The sequence below is a fragment of the Papio anubis genome, chromosome 14 (genome assembly GCF_008728515.1).
Source record: "Papio anubis isolate 15944 chromosome 14, Panubis1.0, whole genome shotgun sequence".
Lineage (NCBI taxonomy): Eukaryota > Metazoa > Chordata > Mammalia > Primates > Cercopithecidae > Papio > Papio anubis.
The window spans coordinates 72,330,367-72,337,590 of record NC_044989.1 but is presented as its reverse complement, the minus strand read 5'-3'; the positions used below and the strand labels follow the sequence as shown (position 1 = coordinate 72,337,590).

The window sequence follows — 7,224 nt, the reverse complement described above, 5'->3', positions numbered from 1 at the left end:
AGGGTTGCTGGAGGAAGGATGAAAATGAAAGGGTTTTGGCTGGGCTCAGACTATTAATAGGTCACAGAAGATGTTTTTCAAGACCTAACAATCTAGAATTTGGGAAATGTCTGGACTTGAAACTTTCTGTTCAGATATCTTTTAAGGGCCAAAGGGCAAGACTGTTTTCCCACGGATGGGGCTGGGGTTTTCTTGAAGGAAGCTGATTTTCCATTGTCAATCATGCTTATGGAGGGTTAATCATAGGGCTGAAAAATGAAAACTTAGAAGGTGGATCTTAGCATTAAGGCAGGGAAACTGCCTTCTGTCTGTAGGCCTTGGGATATGACTCAACTGGATGTTGCCTTGGCTGTCACACTGAAGGACAATTCCTTTGGCATGGCCTTAGTGACAAGTAGCACGCTGGGTCAGGGCATGCAGGTCAGCCTCTACTCTAGCAAGGCAGGCCGGAATCCAGGAAAAGAGGAAGGCAGCAGAGGTCCCCATGAAGGATACTGGGCCCGTGGACTCTGAGGGAAGCCATTGATAATATTCAATGTAAACCCCTTGGGTGGTAATCCCGCCTGTCATAGCCTACCTTTCAGCCAGCTTGTGTTAAATTCTACATCCCAATCTCATTTCAGCAGAGGAATGGCAGGAGGGTGCTATTCCCACATTTGGGAAAGAGTTGGTACGAGGACAGCAGGAGTATCTAGAGGGAAGCTGATCTTGAGCCTACCAAAGGCAACACATTGAACATGCATTGTTCCAGAGCTAGGTGATGAGTGGGGTGGGAAGAACACAGGAGGCAATGGGTGAACACACCAATATTCCTGAGGAAGTCCAAACAGAGTGGGCAAGGGACAGGAGCTCTGACTTCTGTGATTTGGGTATTAAAGGGAAGTGTGGCTTCGTAAGTTGGTAAAGCCTGGAATGTCACGGTATGCACCTGTGTCACCTTCTGGCTGCAAGGTTTTGTGCAAGCTACTTACCCTTCCAAGTCTCAGTTTCTCCATCTGGGAAATGGGGCTAATAATAGTGACTGCCTCATAGAATTTTTGTGAAGATTAAATAAGCCATGGTAATAACCCAATAGATAGTTATTTTGATATTATCATTACTAATCCCAAGAGTGCTGGAAAAGGGGAATTAGTGCACTAAGCAAAAAACTGTTATAACTAATTGCCAGAATTCACATGAGATGTATAGATAGGGCTGCTGTATAAAGAAGAAGAGTTCTTAGCTCATCACTGACTCAGACATGAGAAGAAAATCCCACTGGAAGCTTTCAGGCTGCCTCGTCCTCTGCAAACCCGTAGGACTGAATCCTGCAGCAGCATCTTAAGGCTTTGTATCTCACCTTCCCTAGAGAAACACTGGCAGAAATCCATTCGCAGAAGCCCAGAGATGATTCAGATGAGAGGCTGACCCAGCAAACTCTGCTGGAAATGGGTGCCCAGGATTTAGTACTAAGCTGCCTTGACCCATTCTCCTCCAACTTGACTTTAGTAGAGACAACAGAACAATATTTTTTACTGTAATTCCATCTGCATTCCTCAGTAGACAATCACACCTGTGCCACTTGACCCTGAGCGTCATGCTGACCTGGAAGCCCTTCGTCGCCCTTCCTGCCTGCTCACCTTCAGCTCTTTCCAACCAGGTGGCCTGTGGAATTCCTTTGGGTATCCTGGCTCCTGCCATGTGGCCCTGCTTGCTGTCCTGGAGCTATTCCCTCCCCAGCCACCCTGGCTTCCTTCACAGGGGGACTGCGTTCTGCAAGTTTCTGCACACCTGCACCCCCAAACAGTCTGAGAAAAGTGCCCCTCCTCGGTACTCCGTGAATACATTAGGCTTACTTTTATCATATCATTCCAAACAATCATTGACTTTCAGGTCTTTTCTCCCACTGGAACATACACTGTTCGGGAGGAATGGACCATGTCTTCTACCTTCATTTATTCCTATTTCTAACTCGGTATTTAGACTTCTTTAAACATGTGTTAAATAAATTCATGAGTAAGTGAAATGAACTCAAATATACAGAAGTTGAAATAGAAAATGTATTCATTCACAAATTCATTCAAGCATTGACTGAGCACCTACTGTCTGCCAGACACCCCTCCAGGCACTGTAGACACAGCGGTAAACAATAGACCCAGTCCCTGCCTGGCGCACGCGCATCCCAGTGTGGGGGACAGGAGGAAAATGAGCATATGGCAAGATCTCAGTTGGCAATGTGTGTTATGAAAAAAATAAAGCAAGGAAAGATGAGACAAGCTATAATTATTGCACTGAGCATTTTTAAGACTTTTTAAAAGTAAAAATGTTGTAAATATTCAATAAAAGTACAAGAAAAAAGGGAAAAAACAGCTCAATTATTAATACATTTTGAAAGCAAATAATGGGGTTTATAATTCTGGATTAAATTTTTTAAAATGTCTGAAATGATCGGAAAGATAGAAGAAGCAAAAAAGTTAAATTATTCAATCTTTCATAAAAGGACTACAAAGTTGTTATTTGGTCTTTGTTTTTTAAAGTTATTTAATTTCTTTATGCACATACACAGATAATTTTACATAAAGAAGTAAAGGTTTCTTTTGGTTTCATTTAGCATCTTGTCTCCCTTTTCTTCTCCCCTCCTTCTTTAATAGCAAGTGAACTCATGGTAGTGAACTAGTATATAAAGGGAATCTAGTATGTTACCTTCCATATTCTTCTCCATGCTGAGGTGATCATTTGCATTGCACGTACACGTGTGCAGACACACACACACACACACACACACACAAATGCATAATGAGTTTTCTGTTGTTTTTTGTAAAAATATAAAGAGGGAATATTATATACTTTTTTCCACACCTTGTTCAATAAAACCTCAGGTAAATCCCTCTAGAGTGAAAGGTAAATTTCTAGTCTCGTTTTTAAAAAAACAGCTATATAATATTCCATGGTATGGGTGAACCATATTTTCTCAGCCATCTCCTTATTTATAGGCATTAATTTTACTTCCAGGTTTTAATTTTGTTGCCACAATAACAACGCTGCAATAAATGTCTTTAAATATATACCCTTATATACTAGTGCTCTTAATGTTATGGCTAGATTCCCAGAAGTGAAATTATTAGGTTATAGGCATATATATGTAAATTTTATAGGCACTTGCAGATTGCTTTTCATAAAACCATAACATTTCACATTGCCACCAACAATGTTAGAGTTACTTGCCTCTATGTCTTCTCTAGAAATAGGTGTTGTTGAATAAAGTGACATTTCGTTATTACTTGCATCTGTATTTCTCTATTTACTAGTGATTTAGGTTTTGTTCTTGGGTTTTGTAATTTGCTGAATATAATTTTTAAGTAAACTCATAATTTCTTTTTTTTTTTTTTTTTTTTTTTGCATCTATCTTCACAAAACTAGCTGGGAAGTGCTTACTCATTTTTCTATTCTTTGGAAGAGTTTGTGTAACATTGATGTTATTTCTTCCTTAAATGTTTAGTGAAAACTCCTGGACTAGAGATTTCTTTGTTGGAAGGTTTCAAATCATAGATTCAATGTTTAAAACACATGTAGTATGTATACAGTGTATATGTAGTAGAACATTCGGATGTTCTGTTTCTTCTTATGTCCTCTTTGGTCAGTTAGATTATCTAGCAAATTGTTCAAGTGAATTTATTTTTTGGCATAAAGTTTGTCATAATATGATTTTATTATCTTTCCAATGCCATTAAGATTTGTGCCCAGACTCCCCTTAAAGGGGTTATGGTGAAGCTGTAATAAAGTATCCTTTTAATTACTGAATTAAGAGTTTCATGCTCTACTGACTGAACTAGCCGGGTAGCCTAATTACTGAGTTAATAATTTGTATTCCTCACTTTTTTCTAAATAAGCTTTGGTAGAGACTTCCTCATTTTTACTGGACTTTCAGAGAATAAACTCTTATTTATTTTCTCTATTGCATGTTTACTTTCTCTTTCATTGGTTTCTGCTCTCATCTTTATACTTCTTTCCTTTTACCCTTTATGTATTTAATTTTTGTTTCTTTTTCTATATTCTTAAGATGGATTTAATGTTCAGCTTTTCTTTTTAAATATATGCATTAAAACTGTCCATTTCCCTGGCACGTGTATACCTATGTAACCAAGCTGCACGTGTTGCACATATATCCCAGAACTTGAAGTATAATAATAAAAAAAACCTTAAAAAAACCTGTCCATTTCCCTTAAAGCATGATTTTAGCTGCATTTCACAAATTGCGATGTACTGTATCTTCATTATACAGTTAATTTTTTTTCTAATTTTTGTTATTACTCTCTTTTGGTCCATGAGTTATTTAGATACATATATTTTAATTTCCCAACATTTAGGGTTTTTCCTACTTTTCTTCTTGTTATTGGTTTTTTAACCTTATTATGATCAAGCACATGATCTATTTTATTCTATTTTCATAAATTCATTGAGGCCTTCTTTATGGCCCAGCATTTTTGGGAAATATTCCATATGATCCTTTAAAAATTTGGCTTTTGAAATTCTTTGATACAGTGAATGCCACTATTAATTAGGTCACGGTTGTTAATCACATTTTTTCAAATTTTCTAAAATCTTACTGATTTTTATCTTCTTGTTCCATCAGTTACCAACACAGATGTGTTAAAATTTCCAACTCATAGTTGGAATTGTTTTTTTCTCTTTGTGGTTTAGTCCATTCCTCTCTTATATATTTTGAGGCTAATTATTAGATGTTCACAAATTTAGAATTCTTATGTCTCACTGCTTCATTGACACTTAATTATTGTGAAATGTCTGTCTAGTAATTTTTTTGCCTTGAAATCTATTTTCTTCCTGTTATTAAAATAGGTACACCAACTTTCTTTTAGTTAACTTGCATGGTATATCATTTTCCATCCTTTTACTTTCAATATTCTTTTGTTCTTGTTTTAAGGTCTCTCTCTTATAAGAACCTTATTGTTGTTGCTGCTGCCATTGTTTTAACTTAGTCTTACAATCTTTGACTTTTGATTAAAGGTTTTAGTTTACTTACATCTAATCTAATATATTGGGATATGTATCTATCATATTACTGTTTGTTTTTTATTCAAACCAATTGTTCTGCTTTTATTTACTTAACTTTATTGCCTTCTCTTGCATTAAACAAGTATCTTCTAAGACTCCATTTTCTCTCTTTTTTTTTTTTTTGCCTATTTGGTACACATTCTTTTATTATTATTTTAATAGACAGAAAATCAGCAAGGATATAGAAGATTACCACATACATTAACACTAGAGATTATCATAAATATTATTGATCGATTTCAGGCAATGTAAGGGCCCTAAAGGCCTCCCATCCTGGTTTTGTCTTATTGTTCCCATGTGTTTTAATTTCACGTATGTTTTGTACTCCACAAGACCTTATTATTACTGTTATGTAGAGTCAATATTTACTTAGATCAATCCAACTATTTACTTCCCTGAAGATAATTTGTCTTTCTATCCTGGATCTTTTAAGATTTTTTCTTCCTTTGGTTTTCATTCTTAGCAGCTTTACTATGAAGTGCATAAGTGTGTTTTTTCCTTGCAGTTATCATTCTTAGAGTTCATAGTGATTATTGACTTATTAGTTTTCTTAAAACATTGCTTCTGCTCCATCTCTTTCTCCTCTCCTTCTGGGTCTCTAATTATATGCATGTTATGTCTTTTCACTAGATTCCATATGTCTCTTATGCTCTTTTCTGCATTTTCTATCTTTTTTTTTTTCTCTTCATGATTCAATCCAGACGTTTCCACTCATACATCTTTCAGTATAGTAATCCTCTTTTCAGCTTGGCTCAATCTACTTGTAAAGATATCGATTGAGTTTTAAATTTCAGTTATCGTGCTTTTCCACTAACAGGGTTTTTAATGTATGTAAGTGTAATAACTAAAACATAAAGGGGGAAGGGTAAAGGGGCCTATATAGTGGTAATGTTTCTACATTCCACTCAAAATGCTAAAATATTGATTTTAAGAACACTGAAATGTTAAGCATGTTTTTTGTAACTCTATAGCAACCACTAAAGGAACAGCACAAAAATATGTTCAAAATATGATAAGTACATTAGAGTAATTTTAAAAGTTCAAATAACTCAGAAGAAGGCAGGAAAGAAAAGCAGAAGAACAAAAATGAGAGAAGAAACACAACAAGTAAATGTTAAATCCCAATATATTAGTAATTAAGCTAAATGTAAGTGGTCTAAATGCACCAATGAAATCACAGAGCTTGGAGAACCATCCCACTAACCCGACCACCGCTGGCCTTCGCAGGACACCATGAACCACACGGTCCAAACCTTCTTCTCTCCTGTCAACAGCGGCCAGCCCCCCAACTATGAGATTCTCAAGGAAGAGCACGAGGTGGCTATGCTGGGGGCGCCCCACAACCCTGCTCCCCCGACGTCCACCGTGATCCACATCCGCAGCGAGACCTCTGTGCCCGACCATGTCGTCTGGTCGCTGTTCAACACCCTCTTCATGAACCCCTGCTGCCTGGGCTTCATAGCGTTCGCCTACTCCGTGAAGTCTAGGGACAGGAAGATGGTTGGCGACCTGACTGGGGCCCAGGCCTATGCCTCCACCGCCAAGTGCCTGAACATCTGGGCCCTGATTTTGGGCATCCTCATGACCATTCTGCTCATTGTCGTCCCAGTATTGATCTTCCAAGCCCATCAATAGGTCAGGAGACATCACTCAGGCCAGGAGCTCTGCCCATAACCTGTGTCCCACGTGCTCCACCTTCCATTCCTCGCCCTGCCCCCAGAGCCGAGTTCTGTATCAGCCCTTTATCCTCACACACTTTTCTACAATGGCATTCAATAAAGTGTACATGTTTCTGGTGCAAAAAAAAAAAAAAAAAAAAAAAATCACAGAGCTTGTAAAAATGGACTAAAAAGCATATGCCATCTACAAAATATTTACTTCAAGGATAATAATGTAAGTAGGTTAAAAATAGAAAGATGAAAAAGATACACCATTCAAATGTCAATCAAAAGACAGTTGAAATGGCTTTAATAATATCAGATATAGGAGGCTTCCGAGCAAAGAAAGTTACCAGGGCATTATATAATGATTAATGTTCTACTAACCAAGAAGACATACCAATCCTAAGTTTATACACATTTAACATCATAGTTTCAAAATATATGAAGTAAAAACTAATGTAACTACAAGGAGAAATAGATAAATCCAAAATTATGGTTAGAGATATTGACA

The 7,224-nt window shown here is 37.1% G+C and overlaps 1 pseudogene across 1 annotated transcript; it reads left to right on the top strand.

The window, feature by feature from the left end:
• Positions 1-6,237: 6,237 nt before the first annotated feature.
• LOC101001352 lies at positions 6,238-6,851 on the top strand (annotated as a pseudogene). Its single transcript, XR_636599.4, has one exon. The product of XR_636599.4 is annotated as an interferon-induced transmembrane protein 3 pseudogene (transcript).
• The last annotated feature ends 373 nt before the right edge of the window (positions 6,852-7,224 follow it).